The sequence below is a fragment of the Polyodon spathula genome, chromosome 2 (genome assembly GCF_017654505.1).
Source record: "Polyodon spathula isolate WHYD16114869_AA chromosome 2, ASM1765450v1, whole genome shotgun sequence".
NCBI classification, from domain to species: Eukaryota; Metazoa; Chordata; class Actinopteri; order Acipenseriformes; family Polyodontidae; genus Polyodon; species Polyodon spathula.
In genome coordinates this window covers 64,386,426-64,411,359 of record NC_054535.1, presented here as the reverse complement: position 1 = coordinate 64,411,359, position 24,934 = coordinate 64,386,426, and the positions used below count along the sequence as shown (strand labels likewise).

Genomic DNA, 24,934 nt, shown 5'->3' with positions numbered 1-24,934 from the left:
TGTAGCCTCGGTCTCGCTTCTCGCCAGACCCGGAGTTTAGCCTGCTATTTGCAGCCACTCTTAAAACTACCACCCGCGGATTGTGTTCATCTCACCGCGTGGTCGCTGTCTTCGGTAGCTACGCTACTAATATCTGCACTCAGTGCGGCTGCAGTTCCTCAAAAAAAAAAAAATAATAATAATAATAATAATAATTTCTCCCATACAAATACATAAGGAAGATTACGCCAATGACAACTTCATTGCCCCTTAACAGGCAAGTATAGCACAACTCCATTGTCTTTTAAGACCAAGACACTGTACTAGCACTTAGCGTCTCCGCTCTGTGGGTCAGCTGACGCTTTGGCGTCTAGTGCATAGCGTCTTTACGCTCAGTACACGCACTTTGGCGTTTCCAGTGTCAGCGCTTCGGCGCTTGTGCTTAGTGCCTCGGCACTTGGGGCTTGGCGCACGCACCTCGACGCTCGACGCTTCGGTGCTCGACGCTTCAGTGCTCGACGCATCGACGCCTCGACGCTCAGCGCATGCGCCTCGACGCTTCCACGTTCGACACACGACTCACTAATTTTCAACAGCGCACTCTTCGCCAGAGGGCGAAGAAAGCAGTGGGGAGCCACTCCCCTTCCTCTGGGTCGTTCTGCACGGTGTCTGCTCCTTCGTCGTCTACACCGCCTGTAAAATTACAGCTATCGAGGAGCCCCTCCCAGCTTATAGCTGGTCAGAGATCCCCAGAGCATAGACGTGCTTGGGATTGCTCCCGTAGCCTGCCTATCCGACACAGAGGCCCCTCCCCTTGCAGGGAGTGCTGAGCTCACGTCCAAGATGTCCCAGTTTATGGATGTAATGATGGGTCAGCAATCACTCCTCATGTCGTTGACTAACAGGGCACCACAGACCACTGATGCTCCGGCCGGGCCGACAGCCGTCCAACCGGCTCTGCCCGCCCCAGTCGCCCAACAACCCCAGGGGGTTTGGGACGCAGATGCGATCTCCAGGGATGCATCAGAAAGTGAGCCTCCCGTTGAGGAGGATAGTTTGGAGGCCAAACTAATCTCTCACAACTCAGAGCAGGACACTGAGTTGGAGGTCTTGGACACCAATGACCCCAGCTGTGGAATTACCTCGGAGGTCGTTGTTTGAGTCTCCGTCTGTCCACGGTGTCCACAGCCCAGGATGCTCCCAGCCTTCCAGGACTTTATCAAGGAGGTGCAATCCACCTGGGGGGCCCCAGCCTCTTCACCAGCAACTTGGCGGAAAGCTTCCACGTTTTCCACGCAGGGAGTGAGTGAGGCGGGACTGGTGTCTTTTCCACCAGTCGATGTCACCTTTACGGCCCTGGTCAAGACACCGACGATCTCGGGCCTAACTAAGGACCCTGCATGTCCTAATCGACAGTGCAGGATCACGGAGGTTCATTTAAAAGGGCTATGCAGCGGCTACAGAGGCAGTCAGACTGTCCGGTGTGGCCAGCCTCCTGTCAGTCTACCAGGCGTCGCTGGTGAAAGACCTCCCTGAGCACCTTTTGGCGTCTCTAAGGGCGGAATTGGCATTGATCGCTCAATTCCTTGTTAAAATAGCCCAGCTAAATGCCCGGGCCCAGGACAGGAGTATTGCATCTCTAGTAGTCGCAAGAAGGCAGCTCTGGCTCTCGCTCTCTGGCCCCGTTACTAGACGCTCCCATCACACCGGGGCACACATTTGGCCCAGCGGTAGAAGAGATGCTGCAACGCTCTGCTAAAGCCCAGGAGGCATCCCAGCAGATGGTGAAGATGTGGCTGCATAAGTCCTTCCAGCCTGTGCCAACAGGAGCATCAGTGGCGTAGAACACCACCACAGCACCTACCATGGCCGCGGGGAACAGAGCAACTGTTCATATGCCATGGTTCTAAGACCTTGGGTCAGGCGTTGTTTTGACAACGGCTTTCTCACTGGATAGTGGATGCTATTAAATTAGCCTATGAGTCTGCAGGCCTTCCAGCGCAAGGGCAGTTGAAGGCGCATTCCACTAGGGGTATGGCAACGTCCTGAGTCCTCTTTAAAGGGGTGCCAGTGTCTGATATTTGCACGGTAGCCAGTTGGGCTACACCGCATACCTTTATGAGGTTTTACAGATTAAACGTGCTGGATTCCTCTGCTCCATTATTTGGAGCTTCTGTACTACATTCTGTGGAACCTCAGGATGCTAATGTAAGTGTTTAATACCCCACCTTAGGACAGGTGTCATTGCGAGCATAGACGCTGAGGAGCAACTTCAGATATGCCTAGATGTATTGCCTACGCAGTTGCGTTATGACGTAAGTCTGTCCTACTGCTGAGAATCCTCCCTCGCGACGGCTTGGGTACACTGTTCCCATACCTTGATGGTTATTTTCGAATTGAAAGGGAACGATAGGTTGCGGATGCAACCCCGGTTCCCTGAAAGAGAAAATAACCATCAAGCCGCGAGGTCGCTCTGGAAGCCTTCACGGCCTGAAGAGCAAAAGAGGAAGAGAGTCTCCGCACGCTGCATATAGTAAGCTCCCAGGGGGGCGGGCTTACACGTCAGCTCGCGCGGAGGTCTATCAGCAGCTTTGCTATAAAGCTCAGCCAGTCCTACTGCCTGACGGCAATATCCCATATGTTGATGGTTATTTTCTCTTTCAGGGAACCGGGGTTGCATCCGCAACCTATAGATCCAGCCTGCTATAGCAATGTTTTCAAAATGTTACTCAGCATATATAGTCAAAATAACTTGACTGAGCATTCTTAACTCAGAGTTGCTATATTACTGAAATGTGTTTAAAACTGTAAGTAAGCAAACAATTTAAGTGAAGTTTCACAGGGCGTGAGCTGGGGGTGTAAGAATAGGGCAAAAGCAGCAGAAGGGAGCAGTAAGTAGGACAGAGTGCCGGCTAGAAAGGACCGGACCTAGAATAGAAGAGTGGGCGAGGCATTCTAGTAGCAGAACAGCGAAGCTAGACATGGAAGCTAGGATAGAAGGTGGTCACTGACTGAGGGTGGTGATGGACCCAGCAAAGGACCCAGCAACCGAAAACACATACGAGGGTTATGACTCGGGGAGCCACCCCTCGGGAGGAATACAGTCCTGGAAGACAGAGACATGAAAGGAAAGAGAGGGAGAGAGACACATCAGCCTTAAACGGTAACAATATATCATATCTCTCAAGTATTTGTAACATAGTATTACACTGCCAGAGTAAGTTCAAATCAAAGGTGTCCATATTAGGACATCCTCATTTATCACGTATCCCTGGTACACAAAACAAATGCCAACTGATGGCTAATCACAAAACTAATAAAGAAATGTCGTGACGCATAACCATCGACGAAAGGCTGCTTGAGAATTGAGGATGTCCATGAACCGTACAAAGCTGCCAGTTTACATTATTTTAGCTTTATGAACTAATGATCTATGCCGTCAGTTTATATTCTCGCACATTGACAACAAACGAGCACATTAAGCCACATTAAGCGAAATTCACATTAAGGTCATTATTAGTTGGGCTCAACGGGCATTATATACACACACACACAAACACACACACTGGGGTAGTATTGGGAAGTGATAAGCTTATTATCTGCTAAGTTTGTGTTTGGACTGAATTTTAGCACATTAAGCCACATTAAGCGTAGGATGCCCCTTTTTTAAAACAACCAGTGTTGTTATAATGACCTATACCGCATACAGAAAAATATGTATTCGTTAATATAAATAGGCTATTATAAATACGTACGTAAGTAAATGTACAAACGTATCTCAAAGATATTGAAAATCATGTAGTTATTTAAACTGGCACTGCATTTATTTTTGTATTGCTATTATTTTATACTTAAGAACTATAGTATTATTATTTTTACCGTTCGTTTTCAGATCACTGCAGTTCTATGATGCCCGCTGTGTCTGTCACAGTTGCCGCCTGGCGCTACGATATTGTTACTATTTATTTTCTTATTCTGATTATTTATTTATTTATTTGTTTGTTTATTTAAGACACTTACTGCAACAAAGGGTTAAGACGTTCTTAAGACATTCAACGTTTTGCTTTGTCGAACAGTCTTTATACAGGGTCTTACCTACCAGTTTACTGGACTTAAACCAAGGCTGGGACCAAATCAAAACTTCCACAACCCGCTAATCGCACTTAACAAAACTGTTAATAGCGTTTTCTTTTCTTTTTTTTTTCTTTTTTTGTAAGTATCTTATTTCTTCTACTCATAAAAAGAAAACGCTGTTAAATACAGTTTTGTTAAGTGCGATTAGCAGGTTGCCAAAGTTTTGATTCGGTCCCAGCCTAAGTCTCAGACAGCATAAGACCTTTTGTCACTGCACTTTTACTGATGGCGGTTATGGAATTTTAAGTTTGAACTGGAGCGGTTCTGAAATGTGTGTGTGGAGGGCTGTATAATGTGTAATGACAAAGCAACTACATATATTATTTTGTTCATAAATTTAGTTAATTCACAATCCTTTTATGAATAAAACTATTGCTGTTTTCACAAATTACCGAAACTACCAAGTTTATAATCGTGTCAACGACCTCGGTGTCAATCATTTACTGGCAGAATGGTCACAACCACCCCGCCTATCTTGCCAGTTAGGGACCTTGTTTCTTGACGCTTAAATAATATATGATTTAAACCTGATTTAGTCCAAGGCTAACCTCTAGGTACTTTCGTTAATGTGTGCAGTATTTTTTTTCAAAAGCATATCTAAACATGTATTTTAAGTTAATTCTACTTACCACCAGTAAATTCTGCTATCACCACAGTGTCTTCATTTTTAGGGAGAGAAACGTTGACAGCAGTTTGTGTATCCCAATTTTTAAAACATTCAGTCGACATTCTCTTAACTGCTGATCGTGGGTCAACCATCTTCTTTCACAACCTTTCCTTCTGTCAGAAAACACATTTTCTTCTCGTGCTATAGGCGCGCCTTGAAGTTATGCACATGTGCTCAACCTGTCTCGAGCATCCCTCATGACATTTCTGAAGGCAAATTATCGACGTGCGACTTGGCTATGTTGGATATGTCATATTTTCATTGCTTTGAAACTGAAAATATTATTGGATCTTATCAATAATATACACTCAGGTTAACCTAATTTTGATATAAGATGTAATATAAACCAATGCCCAAATGCTTACAAGAAGTATGATAGCTTTTACAGGCATGTAGCTAAATGTCATGCCCAGTTATACCGAACAGGCGAACCACCACCATGTCCTACTGATCGAACAGGCGGACCACAACCGTGTACTACTGATCGTCAAGGTACAACAATAGAAATAGAAAATACTGAAAGTGCGAAAACAGCCTATGAGTACGGAAATACCAATACTACTAATGGGTCAGCCGTAGTCGATGATCCCGTAACAAGAAATGAACGAAGAAGGGAGTCTGCAGCTCTGTATGTGCTCTCATTAAAGGAACAGAATTTACGGTCACAGGTAAGACTGTATTGTGTTATTTTTCTGTTTTGGCTGTTACTTATATACAATTCTCTGATAAGCCCTCATGTAGTCATTTAAACCGGAATACATGAGGGCAAATGTATTTACAATTTACATTCTTGCAGCCGGCTGCTGAGTGAATGAGTGAGTGAGTGATTGAATGAGCGCTTTATGCTCAAATGGCTCATTTACATATTTAAAGAGGAGTGCGTTGTTTACTGCAGAATGTGGGCTAAGTAAAAATAAATAAAAGTTTGTCATTGTCAGATGTTGCATAATTTAAAAATATTTAGTATTTACCAGGTAAGTTTACTTTCTGAAGTTTAAATGTTCACACAGGAGAAAAAGGGGATGTTTGAGTTGAGTTCAGTGACTCGATCGCAGCAGGTTCAATAAAGTAAAACCTTACAATGTAACATTCTGACTTATTGTCACTTATGGTATTTAGAGAATTGTGGATTCCGTTGTCCATGCAACAGAAGTGCTGATGGGAAATTGTCATATAAGAGTGTTGGATGGTGTACGAAATCAACTCCAAGAGCATGGCATAGATCCCAGTTTCACTGATAATGACACAATGAAGGAAGACGTATTTGATAGCATTGATACACTGTTTAAACTAAACAGATATGCTAGAAACCACTTCTGTTATGTTGTAAGTAACCTATAAATCTTAATAAAATATGTTATGCATGCAGGCTTTTAAAAGCTTGATAATTTAAGTTGAGTACACATCTAATAAACTAAAAAATCAAAGCATTTTTTAAAATTATTATTTATTTATTTTAGAAATGTTATCCATTTAAAAGCAATCCAATTTTCACATATTAACAATGACAACGTTTACTGAGCAAAACAGCATATAGGTTGTCAGTTGAAATACAAAACAAAGCAGGTTTCTGGACAAACATTATTGGAATTAATGGCCTCCTTTCAGTCTTAACCTTTGTTTTAATATTTTTTATACCCATATAAATATACTGAATGTTGATTTATATTTATCTTTTGATTAAAGACACAAACTGTTTTTTTTTTTTTTTATTTAAGGTTATCTTTTTGTAAAGTTGTTTCGTGCTGAAAGAATAAAATGCAGTGACATTTATATAATGGCAGTCGATTTTGTTTGTTTGTTTGTGGTTCTGTCAGTGATGCAATAAATACACACAAACACTTTGTCTTTTGAAGGAACCCAAAGTAGTAGTTCTAGGGCATAGAATTGGACATAAGAAGAAAAATACAAAAGACAGATGACCATTGTGGAAGACACATTCATTCACATCTCATTGTTGGACAGTTTAAAACAACTTGTATGTAATAAACCCATCTGTGACATTGTTTTGTCCCCTCCTCTGTATGCTGATCACTCTGTGGTTAGTAATATATGTGATGGGCATGTATTCAAATCTCATGCCCTTTTTGTGGAACAAACATGTTTACAAATATTGTTATATTTTGATAAAGTTGAGGTTGACAATCCAATTGGGAATAAAGCTGGTAAACATAAACTTGGAATGTTTTATTACACTCTGGGAAACATTCCTGCAGTGTACAGATCTAAATTAGAGGCAATAAGATTATTGTCTATGTTAAAATCACAAGATAAAAATAAATATGGCATTGACAGAGTTTTGAGAGAAATCCAATGAAAACTGACAGCACTTTCAAATGGAGTAGAAATGCATGGTAGAGTTGTCTATGGTGTAGTTATCTCCTTTAGTGAAGATACATTGGCTGCTCATGAAGTGGGTGGATTTAACTACTGTACTACAGTATAGTTTGTACTGCATGCATGTAACATACAGTATCAAATTAAAGACTACAAAATGCCCTTTCATATTATATAAGTTGCAACAGGATCAGGCAATTCTGTGTTAGAGATGAGAAAACATAAAAAAATTAATTTTTCTAAAATGATCATGTTTGCTCACTGCTGTTATGTATTGTAATCATAGAAACAAAACACACACTGTACCATTGAACTTCAATATGAAATGAACATGGCTGTGAGGGGGAAGCTGAGCTTCTATGATTTCCAATGATACCACCCTTTTCAATCTAGCTGCTACAATGCCGGAGAAATAGACTCAAAACGAAAACCTAAGCTGTAAACTCTGTCACATGATGAGAGGCTTAACTTCAGGCAATCGTAGTTCTGGCTAAGGGCACCTTATACACACACTGGCTGTGTTCCAATCCACAAGAATGCGCCCTAAGAAGTGCACTTCGAAGGACAGAAGAGGATGGTGGCCATTTTAAGGGGTGTTCCCATCTGTAGTGAACATAAAACTGTTCCCTCCAAAGGGCCCTTCAAGTGGTTGTTCCTGAAGTGTACAAGCACTGTAAGAGTAAGCTTTGCATCAATCCCATTAAGCTTTGTGTTTTAAAGACACCGCGTGAAAATGGAACCAGAAATGGACAAGATGGCTTTTGTGTACAAATGTAATTAGCAGTTATTAATACTTAAGGTATTATTAATTTATTTGGCTGACGATCCTATCGAAACATTTAACTTAACAATAGTATAATGCTACTTGTAATAAAATGAATGTTCAAGATGACTTTTTCTGCGTTATTGCGTTGGCCTAGCTTGCTATTGTCAGTTTAAAAAATCAGCTTTTTTTTCTTGTTCCTCATCAAAAAAAGAGCAGCAGAACTGGTACTTCATTGTTAAGCCTTGCATAACTCTGCAGCTCTGAAAAGTGAATTGGATAAGGGGTTTTAATTTAAAATATACATTTTAAAATATTTATATTCACTTAAGTACATTTACATATGTTGCATTGGTTAGTATTACGTTGTGTACAAAATTAAATTGCTGTTAATGCAGAAAATAACTTGTATGTTGGTACAGTATTGCTGCCTTCTTGGCTGAATCTCCCTTAAGAAAATAATAATTGGAATTACATTTGTAATTCTATACGCGAGTAATTCCACCTGGTTTCACTGTTTTCAGTTTATTATGTAGATCTCTAGGGGGTAACAAAATTAACTTTAGAATGGTATAAGAGACAGTGCTGTACATAGCATTCAATTACCATGTAACCATACTCATTGTTATGATTATTACAATGTTTGCAGTGAAGATCTATATGAAACAGTTGGATGGTTACTACGTTAAAAAAACAAACAAACTATTTATCAGCTATAGGCCTACAACTTACTTCTCCGGCCTCATCAATCCCAGTACGGTTGCATGGCGACGATGGGCTCTCCTACAGAATGTAGAGCCAATCCTCCGTTGGCAATTAATTAATACAAAAAATAGCGATGGCTATTGTGGCTGCAACAAGTGTCTCCATTTTAATTCCCTCTTCTTCTCTCAGAGTCTTGGTGCTCAAAATGTAACTTGCTACCAATGTTTTGACTGATTTCCATTACATGAGAGTAGATGTTGAACTTCATGTTGAACTCGGCTCTCGCCAACATAAGTACCAACTAAGACGTAGCTTTGTAGTAAACTAATGTGATCCATCTGCATCTCCATCCATTTGTATTGTTTTCCATCTGACGATGTAGATATCCTTCTGTCTGGTGTTGATTCCTGAAATGTAATGCTGGCTCCAGGGATCAGTTCATTTTGCCTCCCCAGCGCATCAGCACACACAATGGCTGTGATGCTAGCTCCAGGGATCAACCCAATGCGATCTCCCCAACACATCAGCATGACAACTGTTTGGATTGAGCTAAGTAGGGTACATCTCTGGGGTCTTCAGTTGTGTTCTGTCCTTAATAATAATAATAATAATAATAATAATAGCACCTTGTATAGTGATCCACCGTCACAAAGTACTTTACAGAATTAGGCTGTAAACTGTGCATTGTATGGTATTAGGTGGGATTTGAACTGGTGACCATCAGTGGCAGAGGAGAGATTGGAACCAATGACCTTCTGGTTATAAGCCTTGGATTTTAACCACTGGACCACACTCCCTCCTTGGTCCAATCTTTTTACTGTCTAGATCAGGGTTACTTTACTTAGTAAAGGTCCACTTACCAGTGTTCAATGGCAAGTGAAAGTCCGGTCTGAATACTGAAGGAACATTTTAGAAGCTGTCATCCAGGTGTCCATTCACAACTTTGCAGAACTATTTACATCAGCGTTACATCCTTTAACAGTTAATGGGAAAAGTGGCACCTTTTGTCTTTGACCAACCATTTGAAATTAGGCACAAAGGGTGTGACTGTCATTTGAATAGACTGGTGCAGATGCTCATCTGTGATCCGAGTAAGGTGTCTGTTCTTCACCACATTCATGGTGGAGAATGCTGATTCTCAGGTATATGTAGAGTCAAACATTGTTAGAACATGGACTGCTAGTTTTTCCACAAGGTGGCTCACAGACAGGCTGCAGTTCAAAATAATAATAAACTGAACAAAAATATTATCGCAACATGTAAAGTGTTGGTCCCATGTTTCAAGAGCTGAAATAAAAGATCCCAGAAATTTTCCAAATGCACAAATAGCTTATTTCTATCAAATTTTGTACACAAATTTGTTTAATGAGCATTTCTCCTTTGCCAAGATAATCCATCCACCTGACAGGTGTGGCATATCAAGAAGCTGATTAAACAGCATGATCATTACACAGGTCCACCTTGTGCTGGGGACAATAAAAGGCCACTCTAAAATGTGCAGTATTGTCACACGACACAATGCCACAGGTGTCTCAAGTTTTGAGGGAGCGTGCAATTGGCATGCTGACTGCAGGAATGTCCACCAGAGCTGTTGCTAGAGGATTTAATGTTCATTTCTCTACCATAAGTTGCTTCCAACATCTTTTTAGAGAATTTGACAGTACGTCCAACCGGCCTCACAATCACAGACCACATGTAACCACGCCAGCCCAGGACCTCCACATCTGGCTTCACCTGCGGGATCTTCTAAGACCAGCCATTCGGACATCTGATGCTTGCTGATGTCAACATTGTGAACAGAGTGCCCCATGTTGGCGGTGGGGTTATGGTATGGGCAGGCATAAATTACGGACAACGAACACAATTGCATTTTATCGATGGGAATTTGAAAGCACAGAGATACCGTGACGAGATCCTGAGGCCCACTGTCATACCATTCATCTGCCACCATCACCTCATGTCTCAGCATGATAATGCATGGCCCCATGTCGCAACGATCTGTACACAATTCCTGGAAGCTGAAAATGTCCCTGTTCTTCCATGGCCTGCATACTCACCAGACATGTCACCCATTGAGCATTTTTCAGGCTGGTTTTCTGATCCATTAACATGTATTTATACTAAAGTAATACAAAAATGACTACAAAAGATTTAGAAGCGAGTAGTTTTTCGAGATTTACGATTATACTGTAATAATAGTATAATCATAAATCTCGAAAAACTACTCGCTTCTAAATCTTTTGTAGTCATTTTTGTATTACTTTAGTATAAATACATGTTAATTTGGATTCATGTGTTGTTTTTTTCTGACTTTATGTGAACGAAAAGACACACATTTGCCCGTTTTCCCATTGGAAATAGTGATATTTTGAAATATCACTGTCCTGGTCACAAAAGCAAAGTTTGTGGGGAACAATAGCCATTTTCTATACTTTTGAGGCATAAGCAATTAGGAAATAACACTTACTACCCAGGAACAAAAATTGTGTTACATAGTGTAATGTATTTATTTTAATTCTTGGTGTTTTGAAACACCAAAGGAATTCTGTAGGGTTAAGCATTTTATTTGCACATTTAAAACATTGAGGGAATTCTAAGTGTTATCTTTGCAAATATGCATGCTAAAGATGACACTATTTCCATTTCAGTTGTAGCGCTACTACCCCATAAAGATAAAAGGGAGTTCTAGATTCATTTTAAGTTTCTGTATTCATGGTTGGAGGTTACTATGACTCATATGTTTAAACTCATTGTGGACTGTAATACCTAGATATCCAAGACCATTTTTTGTACATCTAATGTTTTAATTCTGATTTAAAGCAAATTGCTTCTGATTCATGAGTTTATTTTATAAACTGAATTTGCCAATTATATTTATTAGATAGGGGATGGATATGGTTAAAATTAAGATCCACCATTGTAACATCCACATATAAATTAATTTTGATGAAGTGATTTTCTTTGAATCCCTTGAATTTGTTCTTCCTCTCAAATGGCTGTTACATGAGGTTCTAGAGCTACACTAAAAAGAAGAGAAGATAAAGGACACACTTGTCTAACTTCTCTAGTAACTGAGAAGGATTGAGAAACTTTAAAACCAGTAGATACAGAAGAGATGAATGGATCTTGTTTTGTCAGTAGCATTACATTGATAAGGGTTCTGATGTTGTCTGATGAGTGTCTACCTTTAAGAAAACCAGTCTGATCTGGGTGGATAATTTTATGAATAACTTTCTGTAATCTAGTGGCCAATATTTTGGTTAAAATTTAGCAGTCACCATTTAAGAAATTGGACGATAATTTGCACATTATAATGAATCTTTGTTAAGCTTTGGGAGTACAGTACACCCTCACTATAATGCCCTTCATTATAACGATCCTTCAGTTATAACGAACCTGACCAATGAACCCCAAATAAAACAAATTTAAAAAGAGATAATATAAACACATCAATATTGCGGCCTGTACACACCGGATGCCGCCTCTGCAGTGAAGGCAACTCTTTTTTGTCTCAATAAAAAGCATGCACTGTGTAACTATGCCTCCCAAACAAAAATTATTTTATGTTGCAACAAAGCTGGAAACTATATTGATTATTTGAAAAAAGGAGTAAAACAGGCATATTTCTGTCATCAATATAGGTTGTCAAAAAGCATTGTTTTTTGACTTGTTAAGCAACCATGCTGCAAATCAAAAGTGATTAAAGAAAAAAACAACAACAACCTTTCATGTCGGGTTGATTTGGAATAAAAATTCAGTTTTGGAATCTTGCATGTTGGATTAAGATTTGGTGCGCTTTGAAACGATTCAGATTTGGTGCACTTTGAAGCGAAACATTCTGACTCACCGGCTCCATTTAGTTTCAGCAGAGGAAATTCAGCTTTTTGTCTTTTCTTTGCCAGAAAGCTGCTTTTAACTTGAGTTGACTGTTTCTTTTGTTGTGCTGACATCTCAGTGAATGTAATGTATAGGTTTAGATATGTTTAGCGATAGTTTTATTATTAAATTAATTTGAAAAAGGACATTTCTCTCGGGAGCTTTTCAATAAATATATAATCATCAAGTGCTGAAAAATGCTGATGTGAAAAAAGTGCTGGTTATAAGAAGCAACACAAATGGTTAAAACTAGAGAGTACAGCAACAATCTCAAAATGACAATGATACAACTAAACGAAAAACTACCAGAAAAATAGCAGAAAGACTTGGTTTACAGAATAAGCATTATTATTGATAAATATAGGAGAACAGGAACTACTGCAACTAGCTCCTGGTGTGAAAGACCAATAAAGATGTTTACGACTGTATGTTTTATTGGTTTGTTACTATCCAGGTTATAAAAACAGAAAACTTTTAAAATGACAAATACGCAATTCAGAATGTTTCAGAATGACTGTTACAGTGAATGCTGTGATTTTCAGTCTCTGCCATTCTTATTTTGATTATCTAATAATTGATAACATTGGTTAACTTCAAAAAACAAGAAAAGAAAAAAAAAACACGACATGAGTTGAACTCGCAGTCTATTATCAATAAGTGAAGTGTAACATTCATAAAGCCCCCCCCCTCTCCTCTGCTCCAGGTGAACCATTACTGTTTCATCAACAACACTAGCTTATTGAAGTGAACAATCAACAATTTCTATATGGTTACACGGTCAACATCTTAAAAGTACACTCACATGTTTCTTATATTATGACTCTTAAAATATGTACATCTAGTAATAGGGGCCAATTGCTGGGGCGGGGGGATTGTCGTGGGGACAAATCGTCAGGGAGGCATTGTCATGGACCCATATTAGAGTGGTGTGATTTTTTATATACCTACAGAGAACCGAAATACAGTTAAAGATTTCTGTTTCTGAATCTTGATTTCTTTTGCACAGGTTATATTCCACAGTGATGGGAAGGGCAGTTTCCTTCTCGGGCATTTGAGGAGAGAGCTAGGTTTAATAGCATTGGGGCCCAGATAAGTGATGCGCAATCCCATCGCAAAATGTGTGCCTCGCAAAAAATGTGTGCTTTTGCACAAAAAATTTAATATTTTCCAACACGGCACAAAGCAGTTGCACAAAGTTGGAAAATAGCAGGTTTTTTTGCTTAATTCGCAAACGTGTTTGTGCCTCGCAAATCCACCTGCTCATTCAATACCAATATAGCAGAAATGCACAAGAGCTATGTGTGAATGTGCAGAACTGGAATACTACACGATAATGGACTGTTAACAATACCCTGCCAGTTATCATAGGTGTACAGTACATACCAATATTCCTCAGACGAGTCTACACTCACAGGTAACCTGCATATAGAATGCAAAATCAAAGCTCAACACACATCGGTACTATCGCCCCCCCCCCCCCCCTCGAAGTTGCATGCCCACCCCCACAAATATATAAATAAGCTACTAAATGGAGAAATTAAACAATGGAGCACAGGATGGTGTAGGCTATTAAACATATAACGTAAATAAAAATATATTGTAGAGACTATACAGAAACAAAATATCTCTGTAGCATCAAACTGCACTCTTACAGAAACACACCTGTCAGCTGTTGTTCTGAGTAGCACTGACCTGTGTTCCTTACAGTATACATAAGTATATTTACAAAAGTGTGGACTGTAAAACAAACCTACAATGCTGAAAACATTACTCTATTTGGAAACACTGAAGACGGGAATCTCAACATGGAGCCGGCCAAAAACGCTGCCTGTGGATGCAGTCTGCACATGTGTACTCATACTCCCACTTGAACCCTTACTCATACTCCTGCTGAAAACGTCTTCTAACTGCCCCCCACTCACCACACCCCCAACTACGACCACACCTGTATGGCATAGTCAACAGCATGGAATGCAGATCATGCTTCTGACATCAATGACAAATAAATAACAATACTTATAATAAAAATAAACAACAATATAATAAAAACATTTAAAAAGTCACAGCTGTGTCCTTATACCTGAGTGTGAAATTACCAGGTGAGTGGCATGAAAAGCAAAGGGAGCCTTTGGAGAATGCAATTACAGGGATATTTTACGGATTGAGCCTTTGGGCACTGCGCCCTTTGCCAAGTTGCTGAGGATAGGGCACTTAGCTAAATGCATGTAATGGAAACATTCTGTGCTACAAGCCTGCCATGCTTGTTGCAAAACTTAGCCATTTTCATTCAAATTTCGCCTTCGGAGCAATTCAGATATTTTTGTGCTTAAGCATGTTAAATTTGCGCACATTTGTATCTGATGTTCATCACTATCACAGACATTAGCATGGCTAATAAGCTAAATATTTAAAGGGCCATCACAGATTCTACGGAATTCAAGCAGATGTACCTATGCTGTTTGCTGAGAAGTGAGTTTATGATTTCTCTACTTCTGTCTCCATAATTGACAGGTGTCACACACATGAGTATATTTACATTTTTTGACTTTCTTGTTTTCTGTTAGAGTACCATCATTTTTTTTTTCTTTCTCGGTATTAGCCATGATCCTACTTATCAAACCGCTATTGCTGCCTGTCTGGACCCATCTGGTTTTTGTAATGTGTTTTTTCTTGTAAGAACTGTAAGTCACCCCAGATAGTGGCATCTGTTATAAGAAAATACATACATACATTACCAACAATAATCATGATATTAATTATCCAGCTGGAATCACCTGTTATATATATATAGTGGTTTGCAGAAGTATTCACCCCCTACCAATAATGTCACATTAACAAAGCTGTAGTGGTTAAACTGAATTTATAAACTGTCACAGAAACCTGAGATAGAATTGTTTTCCTGTAACTCACTGGAGGCTCATTTATTATTTTTTTTATATATGGACACCCTTGTGATGCTAATATTAAAGAAGACAAGGTTCAGCAGTACAGTAGGGTTTTTTAAAACTTAGTGTTTCAGTGCTGTGCAGGCGTTCTATTTTGTCATCCATTAGTGCTTCAGCTTTATTTGGATGATTGCCTTTACCTTGTTTTAATTTCCCTTTCCTCTCCAGTTTCTCTCAGATACGAATGTACCAACTTTACTTTTTTTTTTTTTTTTACGTATTCTCATTTTGTTGATTATTAATGAACGTTTCTGTACTATGGGAGTTGACGAGTGATTGAAAACAAAACATTTTGTGTTTGAATTGAAGGTGATGGTCTTGAGGAGTCGAATGGGTTAAAGTCCTATCTAGGACAGGACAGCTAGGCTATTTCCCTGTACAGAAAATAACTGGTAATCTTTACCAACAGCACAACTCTGCCACACAGTAACTTCTTCTAGAGTACTTACAGAAATCTTTCAGAAACCATCTCTCGCCATGGTAGTCTCTCCCCTGAACTGGATTCGGGGCTGGCTTTATACACGCAGAACCCTGCCTAACAAGACACAGCTGTGTCCTGTTACACAATTAACTTTGACAATGGCCTCCTGGTAAACGTAGTCTTTTAGTCAGCAGCCATTTACCCTACTACACACTGTACCCAGTATACAGACAGTTATTTATTGTGGAAACAGGATTGTTACATGCTTTGCCATGCATCTCACAAACCACTCTGTCACTATATATATATTCACTATATATATAAATTCAAAACTGCCTCAGTTGACAAACGATTTACTTGACTAACTCAAAACTTCACAAGCATCATCCTTGACACTGTAGCAATACAACTGACTTTTAAGAAACTGGTGTTAAACCGAATTGGCTGTGTGATGCATTTCTTCTTGAAACTTCTTTGGCACCATTGAAGTGATTGATCTAAAACTTGGCAGATATTATCACCATCCAAACCTGCCTGCAAAGCCAAAGCTGCTGTGATACAATTCAATAATAAAATGGCTGCCGCAAATTTCACCGAAACACGCCCTTAACAGCAGACTGCTTTTATTTGAAAACCGTCTGACCAACAGACTCCAAACTTGGTAGTCTTTGTTCCGGTGACAGCGGAATACAAATATATTAAAATCGTTATGTTTCATGAAACAATATGGCTGCCACTCCTACATTTTCTTCTTATATTTAAAACTGCTTCTGTTTAAAAATGGTTCACTGCCTGTGTTGGTAAAACTAACATTTTCAAAAATCGCATTTGTGAGACAAGGTCTTATAACTAGAACTGCCAAGCAGTTTTACGGCTCCCAAGCCCCTGTATCAGTACCCGTCTAAGCATGTTTAGTTCTCAATGTGCCAAGTTTAAAATCAGCAACTTCAACTGTTCCACAGAAGAAGATTTTAAAATTTTCAAAAATGCGTCAGGAAGCCAACTTGTTTAACACAAGTTTATTAAGTCAATTGTATTGCTACAGTGTCAGGGTTGATTCTTGTGAAGTTTTGAGTTAGTCAAGTAAATCATTTGTCAACTGAGGCAGTTTTAAATTTCAGACGTAAACATACACCTACTTGTTTCATAAAACATAACCATTTTGACATATTTGTATTCCATTGTTACTGGGACAACTACCATGTTTGGAATTTGTTGGTCAAACGATGTTCAAATAGTAGCAGTTTGCTGTAAGTGCGCATTTCGATAAGATGTGTGGCAGTCATTTTGACATTACAATTTATCGCAGAAACTTCTGCTTTGCAAACTTGTTGCGGGTTTGGATTCTGATGATATATGCCAAGTGTCGTATCAATCACTTCACCAGTTCCCAAGAAGAAGATTTCGAAAGGTTTCTAAAAAAATGCATCAAACGGCCATTTTTGTTTCTGGTCAACACAATTTTTTAAAAGGCAGTTGTATTGATACAGTATCAGGGAAGATGCTTGTGAAGTTTGGAGTTAGTCAAGTAAATCGTTTGTCAACTGACGCAGGTTTAAATTTCAAATGTAAACGTATAAGTGTCAGCCTTCTTGTTTCATAAAACATCACCATTTTTTTTTATTTGTATCACATTGTTACTGGGACGATAACTACCAAGTTTGGAGTTTGTTGGACAGACGGTTTTCAAACAGCAGTAGTTTGTTGTTAAGCTCATGACCACTCGATTTAGTAATATCATGAACATACTGTATTAAGAGGAACAGTTTATAGCTATTACAGCTCAACAGAGCGCTCATGGTAGTAACTTTCCAGAAACTTCTGGGCTTGATGGAACCAGCTTCTCAGACCCTACCTTTGGATCTCCTGCGCATGCGTCCTCTGAGAACCTGATTCAACAGCACGGTTTTTCAGCCCATATTGAACCACAACCTATAAACAGTGTCTCATCACTCTCTAAAGGCACTCTCTTGGTGGAAACAGCCTGCCCATCTACGCCTCGGTGCAGCACTGGGTAGTGTCACCAGAAGGGAGGTCGTCACCAGAGACGTATCCAGCCTGGGCTGGGGTGCTGTGTAGAATGGTAGGGGGGCACAGGAGGTGTGGAACCCCCCTTCGCAAGGTTTCCACATCAATATATTGGAGCTGCAGGCAGTTTATCTGGCCTTGAAGAATTTTTGGAGGAGGTTCATAAGAACATAAGAAAGTTCACAATCGAGGGAGACATGTGCTTGTCCATATGGGCAACACAACAGTGGTGGCCTATATAAACCTCCAGGGTGGCCTCAGGTCTACCAGTCTCCATTGTGTGCCCAGGGTGATAAACCAAGTGGTGGCCCTCCTCTCAAGGGGAGTTCCCAGTGCCAGAATGAAGGCTTCACCCCAAGGTCATTTGGGAGAGATTCAGGAGAGCAAAGATAGATCTCTTTGCCTCCCAGGAATCGACCCACTGTCCCCTTTGGTTCTCCATGAAGACGGTGTGGACCCGGCTGATGATAGATGCCTTGGCACACCAGTGACAGAGGCAACTGTTATATACTTTCCCACCGCTCGCCATGCTCCCGCTGTGTCTGGAGAAAATCAGGCAGGACTGGGCCATGGTGCTCAGTAGCCCTTTATTAACCAAGGTTTTCAGCCCTGATGCCCTGATGCAGGTCCCCTGCTCAGTCAGGCGCAGCGGACCTTACAACATCCTAACCCATTTAGCCTGCAGCTCTGGGTCTGGCCCCTAAACAGCTGTATTTGAGCTGCCTGGGTTTGTCCAATAGGGTCACTGACACATTGCAGAATGCCAGAGCAGCATCCACACATTCCCAGTGCGGGTACAAGTGGGGCATCTTTCAGACGTGGTGTATCTTGATTACAAATCAGAAACGTGCTAGTAGTAAAATTGGTTTAATTTACAGGTTTTGCTTTGTGTATTAAACAATGATTTGTTCTGGCCACACTATTCGTAATTGTATTAACATTAAGAAAGTTCTGTGCATTTTAACATCTTTCCTTTTCTTGATCAACCCCTCCACTTTTGTCTACAGGGATAGTGCAAGTTTTTTGCACTGATCACTCATTTCTATGTAAATGACATTGACCATTGCGCCAAAATAATTTGCACCAACATGAATTTCTGTGTTGTAAGAAGTCATTTACAAAAAGCAACTGCTAAATTTGGCTGGGACCATGTACAAATTAATTTTAACAAGAATTGATTGCATATTTTATGTAACGCCAACTATTATGCTGTGATGCTTATCTGATAATGCCCAAAGCATACAGATTTTTTTCCCCCCAACATGATGGGAATGTAAATTTCTTTAAATATTGAAGATATCATCACAAAAAAAAAATGGTTAAAGTTTACTACATGCTTTTCCTTAATCTGTTATCTTGAATTATGGTATAATAAGCGTAGGGTGACAATCCTTTAGTCTGCAATTGTACAAAAACCTCCACTATATCCATATCCCCTTCACATGGAATTTCATCCCCAGTAGGGAATAGTAATACTCATGACTTCCGTACTCACCCAGTATATATGGCTCTATCCAGGCTTGATGGTCCACTCAGTCTTGAATATTTTAAATTTGAGCATCAGAAAAAAAATAAAACATGGTACCTTAAGAAAGCTCCTATGTATTCTCATGGCACCCCTTTGGATCATAATTAGAGTTAATGGCAAACCAAATTAGCTCTACTCAAATACTGTACACAATTGAATATTTTTATAATGTACTTGGTGTAAGTAGGACACTTAAAATAAGGCTTGTGTTTACTGTCTACACTTATTACTGTGTAACAATTATTATTGTTTTTTTGTTCCTGGGTAGTTAGTGTTATTTCCTAATTGCTTATGCCTCAAAAGTATAGAAAATGGCTATTGTTCCCCATAAAGTCAGAAAAAAACAACATATGAATCCAAATTAACATGTATTTATACTAAAGTAATACAAAAATGACTACAAAAGATTTAGAAGTGAGTAGTTTTTCGAGATTTACGATTATACTGTAAATATAAGCAATTAGGAAATAACATTTACTACCCAGGAACAAAAATTGTGTTACATAGTGTTATGTGTATCATTAATGAAAACATTTTAACATCCACCCCTTGCCCCAACTTCCCCACTTAGACCTTGGTAGTCAGATGTTAAGGGGTTGTTATGCACAACCATTTTTTTGCTATTGAATAAACAATTTAAATGGGCTAATCTATTTAGATAAACAGTATTTAACACATTTTGGAGGCTCCAATTATCTCAAGCTTTAGAAAAGCTTTAAATCTGCATCAAATGAAATCCTTCAAGAATTTCTATTTAAACAATGAGACGCAATAATCAGCAAGTCATGTTACAAGGGCCTGCTGTGGTGTTCTGATGGAATGTACTGTGTAATCACATTCCACAAGACTTCAGAATTGCATGACTGTTTCACTAATAACTTTTCTTCAGAAGTTATCAGCATGGTACTAAGATGCAATCCACAATAAGTAATATCTCAACCTGCAAAAATGAATTATTATTGCAATCTATAGAGCTAGTTCTGTGCAGCAGGAATTAAGTTTTATATAATGTCCTCAATCATGCATGCAGTAATTTTAAGTCATTTTTCATGTTCAGAGGAACTGCATAATAATTCCAGGGAAATGTCCCAGAATCGCAATGCGCTATATATATATATATATATATATATATATATATATATATATATTATTATTATATATGATAATAAAGATACTATAATATATTTAGATATAACTAACCATATGTATATTGAAACAGAGTTAGAGTATTTTATTTCAGTATAATAATTTGTGTTGTCATCATGTGATCTGAACTGATAAGAGTATGCATGGAGGTAAAAATTGACTACTGAAGCTTGTTGACTTATAAAGAGGACCTCTCTGTATATTAAGTGTCTATATTCATTATATCCATCCATCACATACCTACAATATTGTATCAAACCATTTCAGCATTACAATTTATAATCTCAGTACACTGTAAAAGGAAAATATGTTTGTTTATTGACTTAAAATGTTCACCAACAATACAGTGCCATGCACTTCTACAACCGAGCAATGGATAACTGAATCGTTAGACACCAAAAACAAACCAAAATAATTAAATACTGAAAATAAATCGTAAAGTAACAACAAGTTTAAAATTGCACTAGATGAAAATGTAACAAAAAAAGTCCCTTGAGCTATGATGAAATTTGTTCTGTCTGTGTTCAAATCTCAAGTCACAGGGTTTCCCTAGTAATTGGGTGTCATAAGACTACCAGATAATAAAAAGCCTTAATTTTTCTCTCTTCACATGCTGGTCATAAGAAGACAGGTCTCAAATAGAGCAAAGGCACAGGAGAATACAGTTCAGTAACAGATGCAATTCCTTTTGCTGAAAGCTAGTCCCACAGGGGATTGTAAGAGGCAGAAATGGGAACTACTAAACTGAAAGCATTGATCATCTACCTTTATCAACTTGACAAGAACCTTCAGCTTTAGCATTGCATGGAGTGCATTTTGTAGATTAGCTCAAGACCTTAATTCTCTGAGGAAAACAGGTAATACCATGTACCATATAAGTATAGAATCTACCCCAGCTTCTTTCCAGCAGTTGGATATACAACACAGTAAATTAATTTATATTTGCTAAGTGGCATATTTAAATTAGCCACACATTCTCAGTAGAGTTTTGTTTCATTTGATAAAAGTCAAACACTAATAAAACAAATATAAACATACTGTAATTTCAAAATATGAACATTATTTAAAACATTAAAGGACATGCCTGAAATAGCTTGTTGTTGACTGTACATTGCATATGGTGTATGCTTTATAAAATTGGACAGAAGCACTAACACATATTTTTCCTCAATTACCCTGGAATGTACATTACATGAATTGACATATTTATTCCATAAAAAATAAACAAAAAAGAAAATGACCATGTACAATATTTGCATTGATACATAATGTATTGATAAAGAATATAAACAGCTGCTTACAGAGTATTAGTTCAGCTTTAATAGCCTACCTAAAGCTAGCTATTTAGGTTCTACAGTTGTTTACTGCTTTGGACACAAATTACATGAAATGGTAACAAAACTTTCAATATGTTTCAACAGTCTTCTTTTGTGTTACAAGATAACGAATGTAGAAAAATTCACTATCACTCCCAAAGTCGGCTTCTCTGGGCTCATTCTTTACTATAAACATGTTCTGTATTTGTGTAAGCTTATCAAAGCCACTGCATTTAAAGTTGTCAATGTTTTTGCTTCGCTGAGGAGACTTGCTCTGCAGATGATTTAATATGTTGCCTTGTTTTATTTTATTTTTTGGTGGTGGTGTAATTAAGATTTTATGCTGCCTCATCCACAATATTATTGCCTTCTGAAGTGTTCATTTTTCCATTCTTTAATTATCCAAGTTCTCTGTATATTTCCTGTTTTAAAAGTAATCTATTTCTCGTGCTGAAAAACAACCTTATTTCACAGCAAAAGTAAAGGCTCTGCACACTGAAAGACTGTCTGTCTTGTCTATCTGCCACTGAACTAGGTGACATTTCCCTCACCCACAGTCCTATTGCAGTCTTGATCTGACATATTTTGAAACCTGAAGAAACATTATTTTGGGGTCTGTAGATGTTGTAGCACCTGTAGCACAGGTTGTTCCGTTGTCTATGATGGCAATTAAACTCTGTGTGCTATACAAGCACCTTTTCCCCCACTGTGCACATGTTGCTTTTGGCCCCCCGGCTCTGAAGCCCCTGCTGGCTGGTGCTAGAAATAAGGAGGCATCCTTGTATGATGATGGCTTAATTTGTATATGATAGGTGTTTATAATATTTGCCTGAAACCCATTTTACTTGCCATTTAACCCATTGCCAGGAAATGCCAGGTCCAGAATTCAAAACCCAAGCTACGCCAAATATAACTTGACCTTTTCAGAACCCTCTGCTGTTTAAGTGACAGACAAAACCCAACTAGAGACAAGGGATGATATGGTCAAACCCATCTCTAAAGACAAATGTTTCTTTAAATAAATTATTAAAAAAAAAAAAAAAACTAAAACAAAAAAAAAAATCTTCACATAACAGCTTAGCGTGCTCTATGGCAACTGCAGAGTACGGAGTGTGAACTGTGTGAGTGGTGTGGTGAATAAAGCAGTGTCCAAACAGTTCTTTTCCCCAAAAAATGTCTGTGTTTTTAATAAAAGAACAAAAAGAACCACCCCTCTACCAGCAATGGTATCGGGGGGAACACGGCTGGTTTGCAGTCCCAAATAATAAACACAACACTCCACAATAATCCCGAGCACAAAAGTGTGCTCTTAATCCGCCAGGTGGTGCTGGTGTCATGTGGTGAGGGTAGTGCTCTGGTGATGCGGTCTGGATCCGTGGCTGCAGCAGCTGGCTCCGTATTCCTCCTCTCCAGACAAGAAACAAACACGTAACAAAATAAACACGTACCACAACAAACGCAATCCTCCGGCCAGTAATTACGTTCTCTGCACAAGGCAACGTACCGACGTAGCTGCTTCCCCTTTGTACCCATACACTCCTCCCTGCAAACAACCCGTCGCCATGGTTTCTCCAACATAGGGCCGTCCCACAGCTGCTTGCAATGGAGTCATTCCGGGTACTTGCAACTACGCGCCCATCCTAATATGGTTACCTTCCAGTTTCCATCCTACCATCAAGGTCGTCCATCTAGGAGGCAGCATACCGCTGTCCTTACATGGCGTCCTTTCTTGTTGGGAGGGAGATTTCCAACATCGATTCTTTCTCTCTATCACAGGATGTTACCAAAAAAAGTACATTAAAATAAGCTAGCCTTTTTAGAAGTGATTTTGTCTTGTTATAAGTGTGTTAGCAATATAATGAATGCAAAACATAGATCCCTCATAGATAAAGGTTACGCATCAACATCAAATACTCTTAAACTATATCTGTAATAGAATGCAATTTGCAGAGAAGGTGTGCTGGTACGCAATTTGTAATAACCCTGTGAAAGGCATTATGGTATCTTTCAGAAAATAATGAATACTCTCATAGCCCTCAAACATTACTATCTAAAACATTTCAGAATAGATTCTCAAAGTTCTTTACTCTAAATTTCATTATTTGCACAATATTTTCAGAATGAGAAGTATGGTAAACAAATTTCCAAACTCCCTTACATATTTTCATTACGGTACATTAAACTCAAGGAATCGGAAGACAGAGGCACTGATTTACATTTTCAGGACAGTGCTGGTGCAAGTGGAACGGATGATCACTCTAGCACCCAGTGAAGTTACTAAATCAGAAATACACAATTCAGACATTAAATTAGGGGATTGCAATCGGTATTACATTATTTCTTATTCATTTAAATAACTGTAATTGGTGTTTATCTTCTTTCATAAAAAAAAAGTTACAAATAACCAAAAATAATTTTTAGAATCTGTTCGAAAACCCTTTAGTTAAGACAATGTAGCTCTAAAGGCCTAGAAGCTACCTGATGACATCCCCTCATATTGCTGTAAGAGCTTCATCCAACTGTGATTTATTAATATTTCCCTTGTGTGCAGATTCCTTCTGGCTTTATCATGTGTTATTTCTGTAGGAATTTGTTTTCTCATGGGGAATTATAAGATCATGTTATTGCACTTTCACACACGTGCTTTCAATGACAAAAAAATGCAAAAGAACATGTTAGCTTGCCAGGGCCTGTGCCTGTTCAATCCTAGTTCAGAGGATTTGTTGGTGTTGAGGTGTCAGATTGAGGTCCAATTTTTTTGGCCTGCCCTGAATGTCTAAATCGCTTCTAATGAGGCTAGTCCTAGAGCACATTCCAGGTACCTAATAGGCCCAGGATCTTTGCTTACTTTTTGAGCTCATTGTTTAAGGACTGAATACACAAGTTGTTAAGGACCCAGTCATGAGTGTTAACAGAAGAGCAGCCAGTTCTGAAACATTGGTGAAACAAATGGAAGTGTGCTTTCTCTAACTCTGAACTAGTGGGTGAAGGTAAAGCTTATTTTTTTCTTTAACATTTTTAAAGGTTCTTGTCTCAAATACAGATATACTTTTCAATTTGTATTTATGTATGACTTAAGCCAAGTTAAC

General features: G+C 38.9%; 1 protein-coding gene across 1 annotated transcript in view; it reads left to right on the top strand.

The window, feature by feature from the left end:
• The window catches only part of LOC121299106 (transient receptor potential cation channel subfamily M member 3-like), a 300,327-nt gene that overhangs the window by 79,719 nt on the left and 195,674 nt on the right, over nucleotides 1–24,934 (top strand). The gene's annotated exons all lie outside the window — the stretch shown is intronic.